The 27345-nt window shown below is 51.3% G+C and overlaps 4 non-coding genes across 4 annotated transcripts; 3 read left to right on the forward strand and 1 right to left on the reverse strand.

Annotated features, from left to right (window-relative positions):
• Positions 1–6198: 6198 nt before the first annotated feature.
• TRNAT-AGU lies at positions 6199–6272 on the forward strand. The gene has a single exon. It is a non-coding gene; the product is annotated as a tRNA-Thr (tRNA).
• A 4973-nt stretch (positions 6273–11245) lies between these two features.
• On the forward strand, positions 11246–11458 carry LOC120375938. Its single transcript, XR_005586872.1, has one exon. It is a non-coding gene; the product is annotated as a small nucleolar RNA U3 (small nucleolar RNA).
• Positions 11459–14418: 2960 nt separating this feature from the next.
• Positions 14419–14635, forward strand: LOC120376552. The gene has a single exon (XR_005587410.1). It is a non-coding gene; the product is annotated as a small nucleolar RNA U3 (small nucleolar RNA).
• Positions 14636–26159: 11524 nt separating this feature from the next.
• TRNAA-UGC lies at positions 26160–26231 on the reverse strand. Its single transcript has one exon. It is a non-coding gene; the product is annotated as a tRNA-Ala (tRNA).
• Between the last annotated feature and the right edge of the window lie 1114 nt (positions 26232–27345).

The following is a 27345-nucleotide window of genomic DNA, read 5'->3' on the forward strand; positions in this document are numbered from 1 at the left end:
TCGCTGCGGCCCCGAGACCAGAGAAGCTCTGTGCCCCTGCTGCAGCCCCTGGGCCGTAGCAGGGAGTGGGAGCTCCTCCAGCCCTGGGGCCAACATGGGGGAGACTTTTCCAGGGGGCCCAGTTTGGCCAGGGCCCCTAGTCATGGGCCCCACTGCCCCCTTGGCGACGCAAGGTTTGGGGAGGCTGAGCCCCCCGAGCCTCCATTATGAGCCGCCCAGGCTACCACTGCTCAGTGGGTGACCAGTCTCCCTGTGTCTCTGCTGTTCGTGCTGGGGAGCCTGGCCGGCCTTAGGGGTGGGCCCCCCCGGCAGCCGCCCAGGGCTCCAGGGGTTAAAGGGCACCGTGTGCCAGTGCAAAGGTGCTCACTGCTCTCCCCTGCCCCAATGCTCCTCCGTGGCCCCATAGAGGGTTGTGGGGAGCGAGGAGCAACACTATCTGCTCAATGCGTCCTGGTCACTTTCCCCACCTGGTGCTGTGACGGGAGCATCAGAAGCTGCTGCTCTCTGCCCTCCCCTGATGCAGTCCGGCTGAGGAAAGTGACCTGGATGCAGGGAGCTCGGATGATGTCACTTATCACCCTGCCCCCGCAGCCCCTCGGGGTGCCCGGAGAAGCAGCATTCCAGGGAGGAGCAGGCAGCAATGCCAGCTGCTCCATGCACACAGGTCAGTGTCCCCACGTGGGTGCAGGACGCGGCACAGTGGTTAGGGGTGAAGGGAGTGCAGGAGCGGGGCAGTGGGTTGTAATTGCTCAGCATCTTCCTGCTGGGGATTCTCCTCCTCGTTCTCACTCACCATCCCAACACCTGATGGGAGACAGGGAGAATCCAGACATAGGTCACTCCTGTGCCAGAGAAAAGGAAATGTCAAAGAGTCGGCCCTGGGAAGACGCAGGCACGGCACTCTGACTGGCGGAAGCCAAATGCCCACACCGAGAGTTTAGCATGGACAGCTTGGAAACAGCCAAAGCGGGAAGGGCTGCGTTGGTCTGGAAGAGGAGTCGGTGGCTGTCTATCCTGGCGGAGGCAGGGTCGTTTTGCTGTATGCTGGGCAAGTGGCCAGGGAGTCTTCTATAGTTGCTGAGCTGGTCCTGCATCTGGCTTAGCTTGGGTTAGAGGAAAGTGGTGAAGATAAGAACGGCCCTCCTGGGTGAGACCGATGGTCCATCTAGGCCACTATCCCGTCTTCCGACAGTAACCGATGCCAGGCGCTTCAGAGGCAATGGCCAGAGCAGGCAATCGTCAAGTGATCTATCCCTGCGTTGTCTTCTGAAGCTTGGTGCTTGTTTCAGGGGCTAACTCTCAGCCCAGACACACTCCAGGGAGGGAGCGTTGGTGTTTGTGCCGAGGAGCGTGGCTGAGACTCGGACCCACTTCCCCAGCTCTGGGTAGCGCCCCCCCTCCCCATTTCAGGCTGTGTTCTGCTTAAGGCCTTGCCTTTTTTTGCCCGGTGCCTGAGAGTCAGGCCAGCTGCGGGGAATTAGCTCAAGCGGCAGAGCGCTCGCTTTGCATGCGAGAGGTAGTGGGGGACGCCGCCCGCATTCTCCGAGCCTGTCGACTAAGGGCTCCTGATGAGCGTGGTGGACGGGAGAGCCGGCCATCTGACTTTTGGCCTTGCTGCCCGTAGCGGTCAGGCCGAAAAATCAAAAGCCACCCTCCCCAGGCCCACAGCCACCCAGGGGCTCCTCTGCACCAGGGCCGGCTTTAGGAAGCGCGGGGCTTGTACTCACCGGGTGGTGCTCCGAGTCTTCGGCGGCAGGTCCTTCACTCACTCCAGGTCTTTGGCGGCACTGAAGGACCCGCCGCCGAAGTGCTACCGAAAACCCAGAGCGCCGCCAGGTGAGTAAAATTTAAAAAGGCGCCTCTAGCCAGGGAAGGGATTCTCACTGGACGTGGGGCCCTCTTAGGCGCGGGGCCCGATTCGGAGGAATTGGTGGAATAGGCCTAAAGCCGGCCCTGCTCTGCACCATCTTGCCTGAGCGAGTGGAAGTGGAGCCTGGAACTGAGCTGAGGTGCTGAGGGTTATTTGGTCTGCGCGCTTCACATGGAGGTAAAAACACGTGGCACAGATCTTTGAGCACAACCCTTGTCCTGAGGAATGGAGGGGGCTGCACAAAGAGAGACCGGCTCTCCCTGGCGGGGCTGCAGCGGCTCTTCACAGGGTCAGTGCCACTGGCAATTCGTACCAGAGTTTTGAAAGCCTCCTTTTATGGCCTGGTTCCCCTCTCTTTAGGGAGACTGGCGGCCCCAAACGTCCCAGAAACCATCATAGTGAGGCCAACCTGAGCACAGGCACCTGCTCAGCACCCCGGGGTGCAGCCCTGAACTCCGGCAATCAGCTACGCTCAGCTGCCCACCCACCAAGCGTAACACGCAGGAGCCTTCGTGCCCCGCATGTTCAGGTCGCTCCCAGCACCAGCACCAGCTTTAAACTCCGCTGCTCAGTTCTAAGCTTTGGCCACACGGGGGCAGCCCGGAGCTCAGCCAGCGCCTCCCGTTGCTGGTTGCGTTTCCCGCTCCTCGTGGCAGGTTCACACCCCACAGGCAGATCTCTGAATGCTTTAGCCAGCTAAGCCATGGTGCCTGTGGATGGCTAAAACACACTGTCTGCCCACACCTGACTCCCTGCCATCCCCACCAGGGCCTGACAAGCTTTGCTTGTCTTTGGATTCTGCAAAGCAGAGGAGCAGGTGACATTTCCCTTACAAGTTGTGTGTGAGTGAATCTTTGGCCAGGTCTGCACTACAAAGTTGTTTCAGCAGAATTATATTGCTCTGGTGTGTGAAAAACACACAACGCTCTCTCGGTCGGCAGCTTGTGGCTGGTGCACACACTGCAATGCCACGTCTGGCGACAAAACTGCCCTGTTTTGCTGACAAAATAAAATGACTTCGATGAGAGGGCTAGAGCTTTTTGCAGCAAACTTAAAGTGACAGAGTAGATGCTGCTGTTCATTATATCACCATAACTGGCCTTCTCCAGTATCCCACAATGCCCTCCGTGAACTCGCCTGCCCTGCATTCCTGCTACAGAGCCATGGGCCCCACCCCTTTCATCGCTCTGGGAAGTTCTGACAGCTGAGCCTGCTGCTCTGCTCCGGCAGCCAGGAGCAAATCACTGCCGTGGATGCTGCTCTCTCCCGCCCTGTGAACACAGAGCAGGCGGCGGGAGCTTCCTTACAGTGTAGGGGGGCCACTGGCATCCGAACTGTGACACGCCCAGGACATCCCTTCCTTCGAGGAGGCTCTTACCTTCTAAACAGGGATGGCTGTTTTCTAGTAAAATCACTAAAAGGGAAGGAGAAAACTCGAAAGAGGTTCCTCCTGGCGCTCACGTACGTAAACCCGAATACTCTCTCAGTCCTCTAAGAGAGACCTCGAGAAGCAAAGCCACAGGGGTCTCTGAGGTTTCCCTGGCCCCTCACCCCTGTCCTGCCTGGCTGATGTCAGCATCTCTCTGTGAGGTCACCACCTCCCCACCACCTTTGACCAATAGTCTGAGGTCCTGCAAAAGGCCTTTGTGATGTCACTGCCACACCCCTCCCTTGCTGTGCTAATGTCCTGCCCCTGGCCAGGCACTTTGGAGGTTTGAGCTACTCCCTGTGGATCGCCCCACTCAAGGAGCGTTCGTTCTAGGCAGCAAGCCGGCTAGACAGGAAAACATCAGATGCTGCTCCCAATGCTACACTCAGTTTTTCAGAAATTAGTCGCCTTTATGGCCAGAAGAGACCATTAGAGCATCTAATCTGACCCCCTGCATATCACAGGCCTCCTGTAGGACACAATAGAAATTTTTGGGTGCAACACATTCCAGAAAGGCAGCTAGTCTTCATTAAATGACATCAAGAGATGGAGAATCCACCACTTTCCTTGGTAGCTTGTTCCTGTGGTGAATCATCCTCGCTGTTGAATATTTGTGCCTTAGTTGTAATATGAATTTGTCTCTTTTCACCTTCCAGCCATTGGGTCTTGTTATGCCTTTCTCTGCGAGATTAAAGAGCCCTTTCATACCCAATCTTTTCTCTCCATTAAGGCACTTCAACACTTCAATGAAGTCACTTTTCATTCATGAAGGACCTCCCGCCGCCGAATTGCTGCCGAAGACCCAGAGTGGAAGAATCTCCGGAGGCCCGGACCCCACGAGAGTTTTCCAGAGCTCCCGGGGTTAGTGAAGGACCCCGCTCCAGGAGCCCCAAAAAACTCTTGTGGGGCCCCTACGAGACCAGGGCAAATTGCCCCACTTACTCCACCATCTGGGCGGCCCTGATGGGACCTGGAGCTACTGTTATTTTAGGACTCCTGTGAGACCCTCAGCTGGTTGGTTTGCACTCTGCTCTTGGGACTCTCTCTCCTCCTCCCTCTCTGCTGCTCTCCTCCCCTAGACATTGAACCCAGCCCTTGCTGCTGCCAACACCAACTGGCAGAAGGGCCTATAAGTCCCCTGCCTGAGGGGAGGCCAATGCATGTGGTCGGCCATAAGCAATATGATATTTTCTGTCTTATTCTCTATCCCTTTCTTAATGATTCCCAAGGTTCTCTTTGCTTTTTTGCCCGTCGTTGCACACTGAGTGGATGTTTTCAGAGAACTATCCGCAGTGACTCCAAAATCCCTCACTTGAGTGACAACAGCTATTTTTGGCCTCGTCATTTTATATGTATAGTTGGGATTATGTTTTCCAATGTGCATCACTTTGCATTTATCAACAAATCTGTCATTTTGTTGCCCTTTCACCCAGTTTTGTGAGCTCTTTTTGTAACTCTTCGCAGGCTGCTTTGGACTTAACTTTCCTGAGTAGTTTTGGATCATCTGCAAATTTAGCCACCTCGCTGTTTACCCCTTTTTCCAGATCGTTTATGAATATGTTGAATAGTACTTGTCCCAGACCCCTGAAATACCACTATCGACCTCTCTGCATTTTGAAAATTGACCATTTATTCCTACCTTGTAATCAGTTATTTACCCATGAGAGGACCTTCCCTCTCATCCCATGAGAGTGTAATAGAGCAGAATAGGGCTTCCTTGGGAGGGGGCGTGAATTCACAATATATCAGGGGGTTGTGCACATTTATTGTCCTGGTGAAAAAGTGTGTCTGATACTCAGTCTTTGCTGCTCCTGCCAGCTGTGACTGCTGAGGACATTTTCCTTCTCTGCTCCAGGGTCTCTCCTCTGCCAGATTCTCAGCAAGTCAGGCCCCCTGCAGACTATGGCAGAGCAGTTTGGTAATAGGCTGCAGGACTCAGCATGTAAGAATGTAGCTGCTGTAGCACCTTGACTGTCCATGGGCCAAATCCTGCAGCCCAGGATAACCTCCCACTGATGGCAATGGGAATTGAGCCTTTGTAACTAGCTGCTGGTACCTGAGGTCTCAGTTACGGATTAAACTGGTGGCAAACAGAGCTTCAGCCAAAGAAGTGAAGGATGTAAGTGAAAGAGCAAAGCTGGCCCTGGGGAGCTGCTGCAGTCCCATCACCACAGCTGGAAGGGAGAAGAGGAAAAACTCCTAAAGTGCTGGGAGCAGCCCGAGAAAGGAAGTTTGTCAGTGAGATCAGTCGCAATAACTGTGAAATGACAGAGTACTTTCTCCTCTGTGCCGACATGGCTGAATTGTGTTACTTTACTGTGAGAATAAGCTTTAAAATATCCTGCTCTAATTTCAGGATGGGTCTGTAACCATAACTGGACTCTGTGGGAAGTGGCCTCTGGATAGTGATCTTTGGGCAGAGCTGGCTGAAGAGCCTTCCTACTCACCAGGAGATCCTGGCTTGACCTGCTAGTTCTTCCTTGCTGAACCTAGTTTGTCTGTCAGGCTCCTTTCTTTTATTTCTTCTAATGAAAAGAAAAGACCTCACTGCACAATCCTTGTAAGTGCTTGTTCAAGACACAGAGACCCTTCCTTGCTAAGTCTTGGAAAGTGTTAAGTGGTAAATCTGGAGCTGATGGAAAGGTTACCATGACTCAGAGTTGAGCTGAAGCTGCTGTGACTGAAACACAGAGCACTAATCAGTATCTGATCACAGCAGCTTGTGGGAGAAGCGCATGTTAGAAGCCTTCTGTCAGCTCAGCTGTGGCTTTCTGTGCACTGAGCCAGCCTGCTCAAGGTCTGCAAGTCTTGAGGGAAATGGGGAACATTTTTACTTTGGAATTTGAAGGTGTAGTCTTGGACCATCAAGTGGAGGGGTTGCAAAGTGCCTGCTGGGCAAGGCACCATGGCTTAGTAGACTAAAGCACCTGTCTAGTAAACAGGAGATCCTGGGTTCAACTCCCAGTGGTGCCTTGTTCTATAGCTTTTGTCTCCTCTGCTCACATTTTCCTGTGTCTTCCTAGGAAACAGAAGAGACCTCCCTTGACAATCCAAGTAATTGCTTGTGAAGGAAAAGGCTTCTTTCCAACGGAGCATTGGAGAGAATCAAATCCTCAGTCTGGTGTTGATGAAAAGGCTATTGGCATTGGCAAGGAGGTTGCTTCCGCTGCAATTTGCTGTGACAGGAGACCCTGTGTTGTGCGGCCATGCAATTCACTGGGGATATCTGTGCACCAGGGGCGGCTCTAGGCACCAGCAAAACAAGCTGGTGCCTAGGGCGGCAAAATCTAGGGGGCGTCCCCTGCGGCCGAGGGGGGCGGCAGGCTGGGCCGGCGGATCTGCCGCAGTGATGCCTGCGGGAGGTCCACCGGAGCCCCGGGACGACTGGACCTCCCGCAGGCATGACTGCGGAGAGGGCGCTCGTCCTGCAGCTCGGCTGGACCTCCCGCAGGCATGACTGCGGCAGCTCAAGCAGAGCTGCCGGACCCGCGAACCGTCCGCAGCCGCGGGAGGTCCAGCCGAGCCACGCGGGACCAGCGGTCCCTCTGCAGTCATGCCCGCGGGAGGTCCGCTGCTCCCGCGGCTCCGGGGCGCCTCCCGCGCATGACTGCTTGGGGCAGCCAAAAACGTAGAGCCGCCCCTGCTGTGCACAGAGCCCCTTCTAGAGGGTTCTCTGCAGGGCTTGCAGGAAATGGAGAATGACTGTCCTTTCACTTTTCATGTTATTGTTGATGAAAAATGGAGCAGTTCGGGGAGAAGTCCCAGAGCGTGGCACCATGGCAGAGCTTGCCAAGAGAGCTGCTGGATAAAGAGCAGATTCAGGATCCAGCATCCAGTGCTGCCTTGCTGAACGTGCCTCCTCTTGTCCCCTTTTGGTCAATCTTTTTTGTTAACGGAGAAGCTCGACTCTGGCTAGCCATACAAATGCTTGCAAAAGAAACGGGTCTTTTTGCTGACAACTGTCAAAAGGAGGCTTTGGATAAACATGGAAAGAAGGTCAAAGTCACTGTAAGCTGTTGAAGCTACAAGGCAGAGCACTAAGCACAGTATTACCGTGGCTGGTCACAGCAGGATCTCTGTGTGGTGGGATCCGCGGGGTACAATCCCAAACTGTGGAACTGCTCTGCTCTGTTCTCTTCTCTCTCCAGCCTGGGCTGTGTCTTACAATGCTGCACTAGTGACAAGCAGCAAAACCCCCTCCATGTGCTGTGATCAGTCAGCCAACAACATGCAGCAATGCACCCAACTAAGTTGCATGAATGCTCTATAAGCCACTTCTCAATTATACATGGAGAGACACCAGCATATCTCCCCAGCCCTCAGCCTTGCACCTCAGGAATGTACCATCTTACACTGCTCAAAACCTCTTGAAAAGTGCAAGCTCATTAATTAATTCACCACTTCCTCAAAAAGAAAGTGAACATGCACCAGCCTTTTTAATCTGAGCAGCTTTCCCAAGCACTTTGGACAATTTCACAAGTAAGTATAAAACATTAAAATAAGTTTATTAACTACAGAAAGACAGATTGTAAGTGATTATAAGTGTTAGGCAGAGAGGTCAAAGTTGGTTACGTAAATGAAAATAGAATCTTAGTGTGACATTCTAGACCTTTGGGGGAGCGGCTGTATCCCCCATATTCCTCATTTTCATATAATCGTGATCTTACATATAGAGCATGACTTGTAAGGTATCAGGGGAAAGGATATGATCTGCTGAAAGTCATTTCTCTACCCATAGATGTATACCATTCATGCATATGAAGTTATAAGAATTGTGTAGTATGGTTGTCACTATGCTGTAAGCAGTGATGAGCTGCCAAAATATTAACAACCGGTTCCCTCCTTCTCACCTCACGAGGGGGTCGTGCCCCCCCTGGGAGGTCATGCTCCATCCAACCCCCCATGTTTTTGACACCCCCCCAGGACACCTGACCCATCCCCCCCTTTCCCTGTCCCCTGACTGCCCTTTGCAGCCCCATCCAACCCCTCCTCTCATTCTTGATGGCCCCCCGGGACTCCTGCCCCATCCAACCCCCCCTTCTCTCTGTCCCTGAGTGCCCCCACCACCTCATCCAACCCCTGCTCCTTCCTGATTGCCCCCCGGGATCCTTGCCCCCATTCAATCCCCCTGTTCCCTGCCCTCTGACCGCCCTGACCCCTATCCACCCCTCCACAACCAACCAAATACCCCCTCCCTGCTCCCTGCCCCCTTACCACACTGCCTGGGGCCAGGACTGGGTCCACTCCACCGGGACCTCAACCGGCCCTGCGGGGCCCAACTCCCCGGGCCGGACCAGCACCGGGGCCGGAGCCGCGGGGCCCGACTCCCCGGGCCGGGCCCAAGCTGGGGGTGCTTGGCTGGGACCGGGCTGGGGCACTTGGCCAGGGCCAGAGGAAGCCATTCCGCCCCCATGCCCAGCTTACCTGCCTGCTGCTTTTTTCTGGCTTCCCGTGAACATTTGAAACAGTTTTTTAATTGAACTTCTAATTGTTTGAACTTCTAAGTCCACCTTTTTATGCAGTGTCCTTCTCTTTTGTCCGCCCTCGTTCTAGTTTAAAGTAATAGGCTCATGGATATTAATTCTGCAAGTTCTCTTCACTTTCCACTTTTTCTTCTTTTCTCCACCCTCTCCCCCATTTCGAGTAGCCCCTATTTTTACCCCTAATGCTCTGCCAGTTCGTTGGTATGCAACTTTCTGGGAGCCTCTCTGAGCCCTTAGTACAGGCTGTAGGGTGGAAGTGGGGGAGGAGAAAATGGGACCCTCAGAACTCCTGGCAGGTAAGGGGACTGGGAGAGCTTGGTTTGGGAATGGGGGAGAAGAGGCAAATAGGGGTGCACACAGTCTCTACAGTGGTGGAGAGAATGGGGGCCCTGAAATGAAGCGAGGGGATAAGTGGAGGTACACAGAACCCCTCATCCTATGGAGATTGGAAGAACCTGGCATGGGGGGAAGGGAGGGTACACAAAGACCCCGGCATGGGGGAATAGAGGGAACACAGAGTCCCTGCCATGGGGAAGTGGGAATGGGGGTGTGAACAGAGCCTTTGGTGTGGGAAGAAGTGTGGGGAACTTGGTATGGGGAGAATAAGGGTGAGGAGATTCTCTGGTAAGGTCTGAGATTGGGGGAATTTCAGGGAGTCCCTAAAAAGAGTGGGATGGGAGAGGGCACATAGGGAGCTTGTGGGAGGGAACTGAGGGGTGCTAGGAGCCTCTGGGGCGGGCAATAAACTTGACCTGTACAAACTACAAAGTGTGCCCCCCCCCACTTCTGTGAAGAACGTGGCCATCTGCTGACAAAAAGGCTGTTTGCAAAAGGTCCGATCCATTTTCTTTCGTGACCCCTTGTTTTTAAAAACGAGTCATTACAACGTTAATCAGGGTAGCCGGGGATTGGCAGCAGGGAGGGTGTCTTTGCAGGAGAAATGGCCGGCGCTTAGCTAGAGACGTGCTTTCCAAAGGGATAGTTGGAGGACGATTTTTACCATGTTTTCTTCCAATCCGGCACCGAATAGGCGGGATTGCTAGAATGCAGCTGCTGTCTGGCGCTGATGCCCGCTGCTTCTTCCCGCTGGAGAAGCGGGAGGGAGACAGCATAGACGGGGGCAGGTTTGTATTAAATGAATGAATGAAAAAGCTTTGAAATATAACTTTTTAAATTATGCTTTGGGAAGTTTATAATAGGTGGTTTTGTTTCTCAATCTATAGAATACTTAGTTTTTCTAGGCGTTGTTGTGAGGGGTTTGTTCACCAGCCTTTTTTTATTTGTTTGAGATGTGGGATTTTGAAAACCAGTTTAGAAATCAGTGGGAATTGAGTCTCCAGATCACTTGTATGGCTTTGAAAATTCTCCTACAGGCAGCTTTAAGCCTTTGCCTTTTCCCGTTTTTCAGGAGAAAGAGACTGTAGTTAAATGCCTGTTACACCTCTACAGATGGTTACCGAACACTCTCCAGGGAGACGAACGTGTGCAGCACCTGACTCCGATGCCAGCTCTCTCTAGCTTTCACTCCAGACTATTTGGCTGGGCTCACTAACAGTTATTGATATTTAGATCGCTATGAATTATGGGTGCTGCTGTTTCAAGGGGGGAATCGTGGCGATATACTTGCAGAACTCGAGACTTGCTGTCTCCTGGCTACACCGTGCAGGGCGCTGGGGAATTGTGCTGAGAGCAGCAATTGAACCAAATCCCGCTGCTCGGCCTCCGCTTTGCAGCATTTAAAAGGTTGCGGTTGCACTAGTACGATGTAGGGGCGCCGAGTTTCCACTATGCTGGGGCCCGGGGGCTGCCCCCCCCCTCGGGCTCCTCCCAGGCCGCGCCCCCACCTCACCCCACCCCCCCTGTCCCCAAGGCCCCACTCCCGCATTCAGCTCCTCTCCCCCCCTGTCAGCGGGCGGGAGGCGCTGGGGGAGGGCGAGGAGTGGAGGGGGCGGGGGCTGCTGCTGCTGGGCACTAATGACCCATCTGGTTCCCCCCCCCCAATGCTCCAGTCTCGAAGCGGCCAGAGACGGTGCCTGCCCCCGGTCACGTGACACGCGAAGTCTCTAGTGCCGGGAACCGGAGAGAACCAGCTGCAGCCCCGGGCCGGCAGAGCTGCGCCTGGCCGGGCTCCGCCTGCGGGGACACGGGCGCGGCGCCGGCACGTGGCAGAGCGGAGCCTGTGAGAGGCGGGGCCGGTTCGGGCAGTAACAGCAAGAGGGTTTGATTGGTCGGTAGGAGCTCCGCATGCTAATCAGGAGGCGTGTTTCTGTAAATAGCGACATAAACATCTTCTAATGGCCAGTGGGCTAAAGCTGCCTCGAGTGTGCGTCATGGCATGGGGACCTGGCTTTAGATTAGTGTCCTTTAGTTCCCAGGGGGTGAAACCCGCTGTATGAAAAGACTCACCGTGGGGTAAAAGCGTGTGCGCATTAGTCTGGGTTTGTAGCCGAGGCTGGGGCTTTGAAAATGTAATTTAGACATCATTTCTATAATTTGTAATTAGGGAGTCATGGTTGAAAGGTTCTGATTTCGTTAAGCATGAAGAGGAATTACCGTGTCTCTTCTGAGAACAAAACAAGCAGCATGTGTTGCTTTAATATAGCTGCTGTTCGCTATTGATGAGCATTCCTGCTTCCTTTTGGGGAGCCGTGAGGGAATGAATAGGGTCTTAAAAGTAGATTTTACGAAGCAAGTTTAAAAATGTTTTTGTATTTTTGTTACATTAATCTATTCATAGTTTTTGCTGACGAGTCTGTTAAATGACAAAACTTAATTTGTTTTGGTAGGATTTGGAAAAGAAGTAAGTTTAGTGTGAGCATGGTGTTTTAAAGGTTTCTAGTTCGGTACTTACTGAATTTTTTTTTAAATTCCTTTGCGCTGTTCCATCTCTTTTTCTCTTGTAATCTATTTCAGAATTTAGGTGGGTTCCTGTGTCTGCACGTTCTCTTCCTTTTCCACTTTCTTCTCTGGTTTTCTTTTCTTCCCTTCCCATTTTTCTGGAAGCCCCAATTTTTACTCCTACTGCTCTGGCAGGGGATATGCAGTTTTCTCTTGGCCCCAAGCCCATCAGACAATCCACACAGGATCTGAGAGTTGCTGTCTGCTGGCCGTATAGTGGGTAGAGGGTGGAATGGGGAGAAAAGCAGCTCACACAGAGCCCCTGCCATTGGGGAGAATGGGGGACCTTGCTATGGGTGGAATCAAACACACAGAACCCCTGCCATGGAGAAAGACTGGGGAACCCTGGAATGGGTAGAGGAGACAATGAAGGGCATGGGGGGGAGGGGTTTACATGAGGGATTTGCATATGTCAACATCTCCCATGCCCCACTGGGTGTTTTCCTTCCCATCTTATTTCTTCTCTTTTCTGTTACTCTCTTTTTTTCTGTCTGAGGTAAATTAAAAATCCACACCCCTGAGAGACGTAGCTGAGCTGACCTGAACCCTCCTACAGTAACTCCTCACTTAAAGTCGTCCTGGTTAACGTTTTGTTATGTTGCTGATCAATTAGGGGAAATGCTTATTTAAAGTTGTGTAATGCTCCCTTCTAATGTTGTTTGGCAGCCGCCTGCTTTGTCTACTGCTTGCAGGAAGAGCAGCCCGTTGCAGCTAGTTAAGGGGGGCTTGGGACCAGGATGGACCGGCAGCCCCCTATCAGCTCCCCACTCCCCTAACTTCCCTGTGCTGCAGCTGTCTCCAGTTCAGCTGTGTCCCTCCCCCCACTGCCATGTGCTGCTCCTGCCCTCTGCCTTGGAGCTGCTCCCCCAGACTCCTGCTTGCTGTGCTGGGGGGAGGGAAGGAAGGGGGAGCTAATGTCAGGGTGCCCCCTACCCCCTGCTCCTGCACCCCACTTACCCTATCTTCCATAGAGCAGGGCTCAGGAGGGAGAGAGCTTGCAGCAGCTGGGGTCTCAGCAAGCTGATCTAATTAACAAGCCAGTGTACTTAAGGGAAATGTGCATATCTCCCTCCATTCCTGCTGCCTTGCAGAGTGAGAGAGTTAACCTTTGAGGGCTCAGCCAATTGCTAGTTCATCATTTAGCAGCAAGGGAAATATCCCACCCTCTGACTCCTCTACCTCAACCAAGCTTCACAATCATCATCACTGTGTATCAGTATTAAATTGTTTGTTTAAACCTTATACTCTTTTGTCTGGTGAAAAAAAATTCCCTGGAACCTAACCTAATAGTCTGGTTTCTTTCATAATCTGAAGTGGATTGAGCATCTAAATCCTTCTACTCCTCTCCCCTCCCCCTCAAATGTGAAGGGGAACAGCCTCGACCTTTTGTCTTATTCTGCTTTGTAGGAGAAAGATGCTCTATGTAAATAGTCATGATCCATTTAGGTTAATTCTTATGCTGAATGGCGGGTAGGAGAGGGTATAAATCATTGGAGACTCTTGCCCCACTCCGTGTGTGGCCTGTGTTTTTCTTTGTTTTAAAATGAGACTGTCTAGTTTTTATATAAATATATTTGGGTGGTTTCACTCATATTTATATTGCTATGAATTTCATGTGCTCTTGTCTCACAGCAGCCATGGGGGGGAAAGCCTGTGGCAATGGACTTTGCAAAATTATAGACTAGTGATTCTCAACTTGTGGCCCAATCGGCAGCTGCGGCCGATGTGGCATCCTCAGGGCCATACAGGTAGTATATAGTGTGTGGATTCTGCTCACATAACACAGAGAAAGTTGCCTATGCAGCTCACAATAGTAAATAGGGTCAGACCAGAAGATATCTTCTTTCCAAGTGGGAATTGTGCAGGGAGAAACAACAGACCTAGTGCAGCTGTGTTGCCACTGTCTACTAGCACTGAACTGGTTCAGAATGCCTTGGTTCAAGTGGCACCAGTTCTAAAAGTAAGGGTGATTTAGTGCTGTGGTTCTCAAACAGGGGTATCCAATGGTTTTCCAGTGGGTACATCAACTCATCTAGATATTTGCCTAGTTTTACAACAGGCTACATAGAAAGCACTAGCAAATTCGTAACAAATTAAAATTCATACATTGATTTGTTTATACTGTTCTCTATACTATACACTGAAATGTAAGTACAATACTTATATTCAAGTGATTTATTTTTATAAATATTGCATCTGATTATGTAAGCCAGTAGTTTTTAAGTGAGGTAAAACTTGGGGGTATGCAAGAGAAATCAGACTCCTGAAAGGGGTACAGGTGTCTCTAAAGGTTAAGACCCACTGATTTAGTGCAGGTACCACCAGTAACATAGAACCCTGCAAAAACTTCTAGTGCAGATGAATTTGAGAGCAAGCCGGAGAGAAACAGCTGCGGAGCATGCTAGAAAGGGTTGACCTGTCCGCATTGTCTGTGCCTGACTGGCTGTCATGTGGCACAGAGGAGCCTGTGAGAGGTATGGCAAAGCAAGAGGGTTTGATTAGTTGCTAGGAGCTCCACATGCTAATCAGGAGGTGTGTTTCTGTAAATAGCGACATAAACATCTTCTAATGGCCAGTCTTCTAAAGCTGTCTCAATTGTGCTTTAATGAAATGGGAACCTGGTTTTAGATTTTTGTTCTTTAATTCGCTGGGGGTGAAACCCGTAGTATGAAAACATTCACCATGGGAATAAAGCTTGCGCACATTAGCCTGGGTGTGTAGCCGAGCACAGCTTTATTAAGACTATACTTTCAAGGATCATTTCTATAGTTTGTAACTAGAGAAGTGTGGTTGAAAGTGTCTGACCTTGCTAACCACGATGAGGAGTTAAAGTGTTCTTTTCTGAGCATGAAGTGAGTGGACAGTGTTGCTTTAATGCGTTTGCTGTCTGCTATTGATGGCTGTTCTTGCTTTCCTTTTAGGAAGCTGAGAAGAAGAGAACACAGACTGAGTGGTTAGTCCTTATAAAACAAATTTAAAAATAAATGTTTTTTTTTTCTGTTATCTAAGCTTGTTTAAAGCTGTTGTTTAGTGGCAAGTCTTAATTTCTTTTGGTAGAATTTGGAAGAAAAGTAAAGGTAGTGTGAAAACTGGTGTTTTAAAGGTTTCTAATTCAGTTCTTACTGAAAGTTTTTTAAGTTTTCTTTATGCTGCTCTCTCTCTTTTTTTTCTTGTAATCTATTTCAGAATTTAGGTAGGGTTCTGTGTCTGCACATTCTCTTCCTTTTGCACTTGCTTCTCTCTTCTTCCCTTCCCTTTTTTTGGGAAGCCCCTATTTTTACTTCTTCTGCTCTGGCAGGGGGTACGCAGTTTGCTCTTGGCCCCAAGCACACCAGACAATCCACACAGGATCTGAGAGTTGCTGTCTCCTGGCTGTATAGTGCATAGAGGGTTCTAAAGCTGTCTCAGGGTATGTCTACACTATGAGATTATTCTGATTTTACAGAAACCGGTTTTGGAAACAGATTATATAAAGTCAAGTGCACGCGGTCACACTAAGCACATTAATTCGGAGGTGTGCGTCCATGTACCGAGGCTAGTATCGATTTCCGGAGCATTGCACTGTGGGTAGCTATCCCATAGCTATCCCATGGTTCCTGCAGTCTCCCCCACCCATTGGAATTCTGGGTTGAGATACCAGTGCCTGATGGGGCAAAAACAGTGTCGTGGGTGATTCTGAGTAAATGTCATCACTCAATCCTCCCTCTGTGAAAGCAATGGCAGACAATCATTTTGCGCCCTTTTCCCTGGATTGCCCGGGCAGATGCCATAGCACGGCAACCATGGAGCCCGTTCAGCCTTTTTTCACTGTCACTGTATGTCTACTGGATGGTGCTGACAGACGCGGTACTGCAGCGCTACACAGTAGCATCCCCTTGCAAGTTAGCAAAGATAGTTGTCAGCCAAATTAACAATGATAGTTGCAAGTTATACTGTACTATCTGTTGCTGTTACGGGTGCGCTTGGCCAGCCTTGGTGAGGTAGGCCAAGGGCACATGGACAAAAATGGGAATGACTCCCCAGGTCATTCCCTTATTTACGTTTTGTCTAAAGGGAGAGTCAGTCCTGTCTAGATTATCAGACAAGCCTCCTAAAGAACAAGAGGCAGACAGCTGCTCCAGGTCAGAGCCCCAGACATCCTGCAGAAATGATGGGCTGTATGCTATTCTAGGGGGTGCTCCTGCAACAACCCCACCCATTGCTTCCCTTCTCCCACACCCCTCCTGGGCTACCATGGCAGTTATCCCCCCATTTGCGTGATGAAGTAATAAAGAATGCAGGAATTTGAAGCAACACTGACTTTATTGCCTCTGCAAGTAGAGCTCAAAGGGGCGGGGCAGGCAGCCTCCAGCTGCTATGATATTCCAGGCAGGACTGAATCTCCATTAGACAAAGCTTAAAGAAGAGAATGACCTGGGAGTCATTCCCATTTTTGCCCAGGCACCCCCAGCCGACCTCACCAAAGCCAGCCAGGAGCACTCACGGGACGATGATGACAGATATCAGTCCTACTATAACGTCTGCCCTCAGGAAGGGAAGGAAAGGGGATGCTGCTGCACCGCGTCTGCCAGCAGCATCCAGTAGACATACGGTGACATTGAAAAAAGGCGAGAAACAATTTTTTTCCATTTGCTTTTGGGGGGGGGGCAACATAGACCCCGAACAACCCGCGACAATATTTTTTGACCCTTCAGGCTTTGGGAACTCACCCAAGAATTCAAATGGTTTTCAGAGAGTGCGAGAACTATGGGATAGCTACAGATGTCAGTCGCCCCACCCCCCATGAGCGTCCATTACATTCTTTGGCTTTCTGGTATGCTTGTCTCAGCTCCTTAAGTTTCAGCACTGTGTTGAGTCCCTGTTGTGGCCTCTGTCTACCATGGCCTTGGAGATTTTTTTCAAATGTTTTGGCATTTCGTCTTTTGGAACTGAGTTCTGATAGAACAGATTCATTGCCCCATACAGAGATCAGCTTCAGTATCTCCCCTACTGTCCATGCTGGAGCTCTTTTTTGATTCTGGGACTGCATGGTCACCTGTGCTGATCAGCGCTCCAAGCTGGGCAAACAGGAAATTAAATTCAAAAGTTTGCAGGGCTTTTCCTGTCAACCTGGCCAGTGCATCCGAGTTCAGATTGCTGTCCAGAGTGGTCACAATGGTGCACTGTGGGATGGCGCCTGGAGGCCAATACCATTGAATTGCAGCCACACTAACTCTAATCCGAAATAGCAATACCGATTTCAGCGCTACTCCCCTCATCGGGGAGGAGTACAGATACCGGTATTAAGAGCCCTTTATATAGATATAAAGGCCTTCATTGTGTGGACGGGTGCAGGGTTAATGCGATTTAACGCTGCTAAATTCGATATAAACTCATAGTGTTGACCAGGCCAGAGAGAGCAGCAGGTTTCCCCTATTGTTTCCTGCTCTTGTTTTCTTGACTAGTTTCTGCACAGCACCAACTTGCTCTTTTGCTTTGTGAGCCTGGCTAGCTCAGTTGGCAAAGTATCAGACTTTTAATGTGAGGGTCCACGGTTCAAGTCCCTGGTCAGGTGATAAACTACTCACCAAGATCTTAAACTGTCTTGCTGGAGTCCTCTTTGATGTTACTTTTTCTCTTCAGGATTTTCCCTTTTCTCAGAAGGGCCTTTTTGTGTGTGGGTTTGAAGGGGCAACTTCCTGACAGCCCCTCTGTCCTTGCAGCCTGGAGGAATAAAGGCCTCTGGGCATAGAGCATCTTCCTTCCCTGCACACACACACACATACAAACACACAGAATATCCCTAAGGAATTAGAATCACCTGCTGCCTTCCCCTGTCCTGCTGGATCCCCAAACGAGGATGCTCTTCAGCCTAAACCCATGCCCCCTCTTTTCCCAGTGCCCCTCAATCCCAACCCACAGGCCCCTTCTCCTCATGCTGCTCCTCAATCCCAACCCACAGCTCCCTCCTTCCCTCCAGCAGCAGGTGCTTCAGACCCCCTCAGGAAGATTTTCTTGCAAGGTTTAGTGTAGGAGTCTGCATGTGGATTTTACAGTATGTTGGAAATAGGTTGGGTCGCTTGCCGAAATGATCACTTTTGGCTGGTGTTGGATTCCCAGTCTCCATGTTATAGGGGCAGGAGAAATAAAGGGTTGTTATCCTTGTTGTGTGAATCGAGGGCAGCACAACTGTGCTTGGCAGACCCCCGACTGAGGGACTCACCCTCAATTCAATAGCACTTGCTAGGCAGGGGACATGGATTCCAAAACCAAGTGGGCTGGGGCCTGGGTCTCAATACTAAAAATTTAGGTGTTAGACCAACATTAGGACAGGGTGGCTGTGGAGGAATGAGTGAGTCCCTAGACACCATAGTGAGTACGGGGCCTTCTTATTTTCCCCCTTTTCCATCCAGGATGGCAGGTGAACTCTACAGAGGCACCTCTGGGCTTGCACTGACTAAGGACAACAGCTGTGAGTAGGGTGCAGTGAGGGGATGGCTCATGTTAAAGGACTTTTGGTTGCTGGACTTATGAACCGTAGGGAGAAGGACACTGCCCAGCTTATTTGGGGGTGGGACTTTCCCTCATGGGTTATGTTTATGTGTTGGGGCTGCTGACATGACTTCTGCTAACCCTGGGCTTACATTGCAGTGTAGACATACCCTGAGAGGGCATCTAGACTGTGACAAAATCCCTGTGGCCTGGCTGGCCTGGATGATCTGATTTGGGCTCGTGGGGCTCAGACTGGAGCCCAGGCTCGGAGACCCTCACCCCTCGTGGGGTCTTGGAGGCTGGGCTCAAGCCCAAGTGTCTACACTGTAATTTTATAACCCTGCAGCACAAGCCCCACAAGCCTGAATCAACTGACCCAGGGTTTGAGAATAGTGACGTAGGTGTGTTAATGGCAGTGTAGACATAATGCTAGGCTATGTCCACACTGCAATGAAACACCCACGCCTGTCCCATGCCAGTGCAGGCTCCCAGGCTAGGGCTGTGGGGTGGTAAATTTGCAGTGTAGACATCTCAGCTCAAGCTCAATATTGGGCTCTGGGAGCCCTCAAGGGTGGGAGGGAGTTTAGCAAGCGAAAAATGTAAAATGGCAGTGGAGTATTAGCCTGGACTCAATGGCATTTCTCCATTGGTCTGTCTGCTTTGGGGCAGGGACAATAACATGTCCTGCTGCTTTCGTTATTTCAAAGGGCGGTTTAGGATTTTCATTCTCACACACAGTGCACAAAGCAGGACTCAACCCTCCGTGCAAACTAAATGAGCTTCTCACAGATTCTGGCAGCCACAATGAGCATTTGATGTGAGAGCCCAGACCTGCCCCTGTCCCAGAGGGAGGGGGGTCATCTGTGATGGGCTGGACCACTGACCTATCAGCTCTTAACTCTCAGACTTTCAGTAATTCTGTTATCAGTATAATTTAAACAGCCCTACTGGGTTGGACCAAAGGCCCATTTAGTTCTCTGACAGTAGCCAATACCAGGTGCCCCAAGAGGTACTCAACAAGGCACCACTGGGAGTTGGACCCAGGATCTCCTGTTTACAAGACAGGTGCTTTAGCCAGCTAAGCCGTGGTGCCTGCTTGTGGCTAAAACTCAGTGTCTGGCCACACCTGACTCCCTGCCATCCCCACCAGGGCCTGACAAGCTTTGCTTGTGTTTGGATTCTGCAAAGCAGAGGAGCAGGTGAGGTTTTCCTTGCAAGCTGTGTGTGTGAGTGAATCTTTGGCCAGGTCTGCACTACAAAGTTATTTCAGCATCATTATATAGCTCAGGTGTGTGAAAAACACACAACGCTCCCTCGGTTGGCAGCTTCTGGCTGGTGCACACACTGCAATGCCACGTCTGGTGACAAAATTGCCCTGTTTTGGTGACAAAATAAAACCACCACGACGAGAGTCCTAGAGCTTTGTGGAGCAAACTTAAAGTGACAAATTGTCATTGTAAATGCTGCTGGTCATTATATCACCATAACTGGTCTCCACCAGTATCCCACCATGCCTGCCGTGAACTCGCCTGCCCTGCATTCCTGCTACAGAGGCTGGGCCCCTCCCCTTTCATCGCTCCAGAAAGTTCTGACAGCTGAGCCAGAGGCCCAGGCTGAGGGTGGGGTTTGGGAAGAGTTGGGACAGAGTGGGGCTGAGTGCTGCTCCCTCCATGGGGGCTGGCTCAGGCACCGAGGTGCCCCCATCAATGTTCCTCTGTGTGCCCCTAGGAGTCATGCCCCACATTTTGGGGACCACTGAACCCTACTCACTAATCAGGGGCTAGTGATGCCAAAGCCCAGGGAAAGGGAGAACAAGTGCGGGGCCCCCAGCACTGGAGCCATGTGAAGGGGCTGCAGGAGAGAGGCAATGGCTGGTGGCCCAGGGAGTTAAGGGCAAAGGGGGCACAGGAGGGGGCAGGAGTTAGGGGTGAAGGAGGCGCAAAAGTTGGGAGTGCAGGAGCTAGCGGTAAAGGGGGAGTGGGGATCATCCAGGGGCAGTGGGGAAGTGCCAAAGTACAAGCTTTGCCCAGGGCACCATTTTCCCTAATGCTGGTCTGAGCAAACAACTGGAAATGACCCTTCAGTGAGACCAGAACCATAGTGTAGAAAAGCCCCTTTGTTAAGTGGTGGTGGCTGAGGGCTTAGGGAGATGGGTTAAAAACAGCAGGCATCTTTCTGTGGAGTTTTGATTCTTGCCTGTTAGGCAAGGCTGGTGTGTGGTGTCTCCATGGCTGTACTTTCAGTGTCTGATCTGCCACAGGGAGCCAAGTCTAGACATATTCAGAGGCTCTATGCCAGGGTTTCTCCAACTTCTTTTCACTGCAATCCCCTTCTGCTAAAAAAAACTCACTACATGGCTGTGGAAAGAGGGACCAAGCTCCTCCACACTGAGCAGAGGCAGGGGAGACAAAGCCTGGGCCCTGCCCCAGTTAGGGGAGGGCAAAACCAGAGCTTGAGGGATTCAGCCCTGGGTGGTGGGGCTCAGACTTCTGGCTTCAGCCCCAGGCCCCAACAAGTCTAATGCCAGCCCTGTTGACCCCATTAAAACAGGGTCACATCCCACTTTGGGGTCCTGACTCACAGTTTGAGAACCACTGCTCTATGCTGAGGGGAGAGAGTTTTCCTGTGGGTGCAGTTAATCCACTTCCCCAAGAGGTGGCAGCTATGTCAGTGGGAGAAGCTATATCGGTGGGTGTGCAAGCTGTGGTGTTTACCACATTTAAGAAGTTTAATCAAACCCCATTTTTAAAACCACCTGCGGTCTGGGAATGGCAAAGGAGCTCGATGAAGCAGGGTCTGTCCTTCAAAGTCCTGGAAATCACAATTCCATACTCATGTTGTCATGGGGGTATAGCTCAGTGGTAGAGTGCTTAACTGCTAATGAAGTAGTCCTTGGTTCAAACCCCTGTGTTCTCTTCTAACCTTTTTTCTTTTCTTTTTTTAAAAAGGAAAACATTTTCATTTCCATTCTCCATTATGTTCAGGAGCTCCACTATACGGGGGTGCTTGATATGAATGTAAACACTCAACATTTCGCTGTTCAAATGCATAAAAACCTAGCAAAGCTGTCCATCAGCTGAAATCGGTTCCAATCCTCTAAGTGTCTAGTTTATGTTTTCATCAATTAAACAAAGGTATCATATGAATGTACATTTGCAGATCCCTCTTCTCCAGGAGCTATGCTGTGCAGAAGAACAAGCTACAGTTCAGGAATCTGATGACCAAAGAGCCACCAAATGTTCTGAGGGCTGGAGAAAAATGCCTTCTAGTGAGCTATTGAATGAGCTCAACCTGTTTAGCTTATCAAAAGAAGATTGAAAGGTGAATTCACTGAAGTGTTGAAGGGCCTTAATGGACAGAAAAGATTGGGTATGAAAGGGCTCTTTAATTTAGCAGAGAAAGGCATAACAAGACCCAATGGCTAGAAGGTGAAAAGAGACAAATTCATATTACAAATAAGACAAATATTCAACAACGAGGATGATTTGCCACAGGAACAAGCTACCAAGGAAAGTGATGGATTTGCCATCTCCTGATGTCATTTAATGAAGACTAGATGCCTTTCTGGAATGTGTTTGCCCCAAAAGTAGCTGTTGTGTCATACAGGAGGCCTGTGATATGCAGGGGGTCAGATTAGCTGCTCTAATGGTCTCTTCTGGCCATAAAGTTGACTAATTTCTGAAAAACTGAGTGTAGCATTGGGAGCAGCGTCTGATGTTTCCCTGTCTAGACGGCTTGCTTCCTAGAACGAACGCTCCTTGAGTGGGGTGATCCACAGGGAGTAGCTCAAACCTCCAAAGTGCCTGGCCAGCGGCAGGACATTAGCACAGCAAGGGAGGGGTGTGGCAGTGACATCACAAAGGCCTTTTGCAGGACCTCAGACTATTGGTCAAAGGTGGTGGGGAGGTGGTGACCTCACAGAGAGATGCTGACATCAGCCAGGCAGGACAGGGGCGAGAGGCCAGGGAAACCTCAGAGACCCCTGTGGCTTTGCTTCAGCAAGTCTCCTTCTCGAGGTCTCTCTTTGAGGACTGAGAGAGTATTTGGGTTCAGGTACGTGAGCGCCAGGAGGAACCTCTTTCGAGTTTTCTCCTTCCCTTTTAGTGATTTTACTAGAAAACAGACGTCCCTGTTTAGAAGGTAAGAGCCTCCTCGAGGTTTGAAACCTGTTCAGTCTGATCCATCTGGTGACCATTGAATTCTAGGCATGGAAACCACGAGCTTAAGGAGGCAGAATTTTATTGCGCACCTGGGATTTTGTCCCTTAGAATCACTGGGGTCATTAGGGTTTGTCCTTTTGGTTTCACCTTTTCCTCCATCCATCCATCCCTCCCTCCTTTCTCTTTGCCTCTTGCTTCTTTTGTCCTTTCTCCTGTTCCCCTCCGAACACCAGGAGCAGTGTGTGTGTGTGTGTGTGTGTGTGTGTGTTGCGGGGGAGTGCTCTGCAGCTCCCACTGTGGGAGGTCCACCCGAAAATGTGGGGCTGAAATAGTGCTCAGGCAGTGATCCCCACTGGTGACCTGGGCCATCCTTTGGGCTCTCTGGTGAGAACCCTCAGCCTCCCGTCCTCAGTCTCTACCCTGATTGGCTGAGCAGGGGGTTATTGACAGGGAGGAGACTCAGGTCCTTGTTGTTCTCTTTTAAGCCCAAGGAAATAAGTCAGAACCCATCATATGTTTGATGAATTTTGCTGCTCCTCTGCATTAATTGTCTCTGAGCAGTTCATGATTCTCTCTAACATTGCAGTTCTCCTCAAATACTTGCTGAATATTTATTGTGCACTGTTGTTGGTCTGGAGCTCATCTGAGAGCACTTTATTCAGGTCATTCAGTGTCTGAAATTCAAGATCCGATGGTTAGTTTGAAAATCAGGGCTCTTAGGTCCTATTCCCAACTCTGCCACTGGCTGGCTGTGTGACCTGAGACAAGTCAATTCTCCTGTCTCAGCCTTAGCTTCTTCCTCTTTCAAGTAGGGATAATAATGATCCGCTCCTACCTACCTCACGGTGGGTGGGGATCCATTGGAGAGTGTCACTAGGAGTAGTGCATAATATGCGGTGTCCTATCACGTTTACTCAGAGCAGATTATGACATAATAGAATAGCTGAAATAGTCTATTTGATTTGTATTTTTTTATTTTGAAATTGTTAAGAGCAGCAATTACTTAGCTCAGACTGAAGCATCTTATCTAATGTTTGAGATCTAAGTGTCTCCTCTTTGTGTGCGACGAGACAATTTAACACACTGTGACAAACAGGAGATGCTTTTGTTTTGCAACAAAATATTTTTGCAAAGAACTTTCATCTCACTTGTTTTGATTTCGAGAAACAAACTGGTTTAGTCTGAAGGGGATTTTCTGACAGAAATGGTTTCAATGAAATTTCCCCACCATCTCGATTCCTGGGCGCTATCCTTTTCTCTGGGTTTTTTTTTTGTCCATTAGAACAGGAGTCAGGACTGTTGGCTTCTCTTTCTGGCTCTGTCACCACCTTGCTGTGTAGGCCCTTGGGAAGGTCACTTCCCTTCTTTGTACTTCAGGCTTCTCCCCATTTGTCCAATGAGAACAGGGACAGTTCTCGAACTCTGGGCAGTCATTTTCGGCGGGGCCCCGGCAGGGATAACTAAAAATTTATAAGACTTTCATTTCTTAGGAACCGGTTCCCTATAAAAAGTTTTCATTTAAGGGATGTGTCACAGTACGTATTTTTTGTACCAATAGCGTTACCATGCGTCCGTATTTTCCCAGGAGGAATTTTTAAATTTTTAAATTTTTAAAATTCCTCCCAGACAGTGATTTAAGAACCAAAAAGCCTGACATGTCCAGGAAAATACGGGTGTATGTTAACCCTACCTAAAGTTCTTTTTTAAAAAGATGGGCCTGAACCAGAAACGAATTCCGTTTTACATGTGTGGGTCCCTGCCACTCCCTGGGGGTGTGCTAGGGTGACCAGATGTCCTGATTTTATAGGGACAGTCCCAATTTTTGGGACTTTTTCTTATATAGGATCCTAATAACCCCCACCCCCTGTCCCGATTTTTCACACTTGCTGTCTGGTCACCCTAGGGTGTGCACATGTGTGGGTCCCAGCTGCTCCCTGCCCCCCTCATTGAAACAGGTGAGCAGGGTTACTGCCCTGGGAACTGCAGGGCACCAGTGGACATGGGGCTGGCTGGAGGCAGGGCAGGGGCTGACTGGAAGTAGGGTCTGGCTGCAGGCAGGGCAAGGGGTGCGGGGCTGGCTGGAGATGGGGTGTGCGGGACTGGCTGGCTTCAGGCAGGGGGGTGCAGCAGGGGTTGGCTGGAGATAGGGCAGGAGGTGCAGGGCCGGTGGTGTAGGGCTGGTGCAGGCAGGGGGGTGTGGGGAGCTGGCTGGCTTCAGGCAGAGCCGCAGGGGGTATGACAGGGGTTGGCTGGAGACAGGGCACGGGGTGCAGGGCTGGCTGCAGGGGGTGCGGGGCTGGTGCAGGCAGGGTGTGCAGCAGGGACTGGCTGTGAGCAGGAGGTGCAGAGCTGGCTGGAGACGGGCTGGCTGCGGGCAGGGCAGGGGGTGGGGGGCTGGAAGGAGATGGGCTGGCTGCAGGCAGGGGGTGTTGGGCGGGCTCGAGGCAGGGGCTGGGGCAGGCAGGGCAGGGGGTGAGGGGCTGGAGGCAGGGCGGGGGGTGCAGGGCTGGCTGGAGATGGGCTGGCTGCAGGCAGGGGGTGTGGGGCTGGCTGGAGGCAGGGGCTGGGGCAGGCAGGGCAGGGGGTGAGGGGCTGGAGGCAGGGCAGGGGTTCAGCAGGGGCTGGCTGCTGGCAGGGGGTGCAGGTACAGAGAGTACAGCCCACCCTGTACGGTAAGTGCCCCCTCCTCCCTCCCTCAGCACCGGGGTAGCAGCAGCAGCCCGGGGCTTGGGGCTATTTAAATGGCCCAGGGCTCCTGTTTCCACTGCCCGGCCCTTTAAATAGCTGTGGGAGCCCTGGGAAGCGGCGGGGCTCTGGGGCTATTTAAAGGGCCGGGGCGGTAGAAGCAATGGGAACCCTGGACTTTTTAAATAGCCCCCAGTGCCCTGCAGCCCTACCCCAGCCCTATCCCAGCCCCTGCTGGGAGCCCCAGGCCCTTTAAATTGCCCCCTGGGGAAGCCGGGCCACCCTGGTACAGCGCACCAGCTCTTGCCAGTACGCAGTACCAGGGCTTGGGCACGGAGCCCTCTTAGGGGTGGGGCCCAATTCAGGGGAATCGGGAGAATCGGCCTAAAGCTGGCCCTGTGTGGGGGTGGGGTGGGGTGGGGCAGGACTTGGTCCCATTCTGGGCACCACCAAAAATTATACAAACCTGCCGCCCCGTCCAGCCCAACCTTCTGCTGATGCACCTCAGCCCACACCCCTGCAGGGTTTGAAGCTTCCGTTGCTTAAACTCCAGGACACCGAGGGATTTCAGCTCCCCTTTGCCCAGAGGGAACCTTCACCCCACTCCCAGCCAGGTTCTTGTCCATGGGATCACTGTAGGGGGGCTGGGTCCCGCTGTGTCTTTTCTCTCTCTGTGACAGGCCAGGGTGCAATAACTGGGGCATCTGAGCACCCAGGACCTTCTGTGGGGCTGCCATTCCCCTTCCCCTTCTGTGGTCTCGTCTGTCATTGACTCCAGCCTTTTTTCTATCCATCGTCAGCACCATCCCAAGCCAGCTGCACTCACCTCAGAAAGAGAGTGTCCCCTGGTGGGTGTAAATCACTGACCTCTCTCCTCCCTGAGCACTGACTGCCCCTCTGTTTCCTGGCCTCTCAGTCTGTGCAGATGGGACCTTTCCCTCCAGTGCTGGAGGATTCGCCCTTCTCATCTACCATTGTCCCATGCAGCACAGCGGGTGGGAATCTTACATGTACTGAGGTGACTTAGGAGCAGAAACCACCCCAAGACCTTCCATGCAATTGGCACTTGCCCCTCACTGAGCAGGATTAAAACTCCTGCAGGGAGACTGCTGGGCCACATGCCAGCTGGGCATGAGCAAAGCAGCAGGGTGAAAAAAAGAGCTTGGAGATGCTGGGGATTGAACCCAGGGCCTCATACATGCAAAGCATGTGCTCTACCACTGAGCTACATCCCCAGATGGGTTGCAGGTTACACTCAGAGCTGTCCTATTCCCAGAGCATCCAGTGGCCTAAGAGCAGCATGGGGGACACATTCCCTGCTCTGAGGGCAAACCTGCGGTACTTGAGGCTGCTGGTTCTTAGGGGTCACTTTGCAGCAGGGCCAGATTCGATGTGTGGGGCAGAGAGAGTGGGTGCCCTCTCCCCTGCATTGGGTGGGGGGTGCTGCCACCCCCTGCTGGAAGGTAATGGGAGGGGAGGGGCACTGTGAGTCTCTCAGCACCTGACCCTGGTGGCAGCAGTGGGGTGGGGAGCTCCAGGTGTTTCCACCTGCCTATGAAGTCCAGCTTTCCCCAGCACATTCACTGCGGTGCAATTGGGTCACTGTTTCCATGGCTGAGCAGCAAAGAATCACTCCCAGTTTCCCTTCTATCGGCAGCAGGATTAGCCTGTGTTGGTGGTTAATGAGGTGGATCTAGTTGTAGATTGTTATTCATTCCCCACCTTGACAATTCACACAGTCTCTTTCCTACTCAAATCCCCAGCACCTTGGTGATCCCGGTAGCAGGGGTTGGGTCCTGAGATTTTCAGGGTCCTTTTTCCCCTCCACCTGGAGTGAACTCAGCTTTCCCCCATCCCAGACAATCCATGAAATAACAACAGGGGCATAAAGAAAGAGGGGAGGGAACATCTCACGGCCAGGGCTGGATGTGCCCAGAGCCCCCTGCTTGTCCATCTTGCATCCGAAGAAGTGGGTATTCACCCACGAAAGCTCATGCTGCAAAACGTCTGTTAGTCTATAAGGTGCCACAGGATTCTTTGCTGCTTGTCCATTGTTTCCATGGAATTTGGCCCCCTGCTTTGCACAAGGGACAGAGAAAGATTTTGCTGTTCCTGTGTCTCTGTTAGGAAAATTGTGCTTCTGTATGAAAGAGAGGCAGGAAATGGCCCCATGATGGGATAATAGCCTCAGGATTAAGACCTAAGGACTCAGGCTGAGAACTGATAGAACTGCACTCATCTGGGATTTAACAAATTGTCTTCCCTGGAGCAGGGCTAGTTTCAGTGTTTTTGCCACCTCAAGCTGAAAAATAAATAAATAAAAAAGCTGCAATCAACTGCAGCTCTACC

The sequence above is a fragment of the Mauremys reevesii genome, linkage group 12 (assembly GCF_016161935.1).
Source record: "Mauremys reevesii isolate NIE-2019 linkage group 12, ASM1616193v1, whole genome shotgun sequence".
In the NCBI taxonomy this organism is placed as follows: Eukaryota; Metazoa; Chordata; order Testudines; family Geoemydidae; genus Mauremys; species Mauremys reevesii.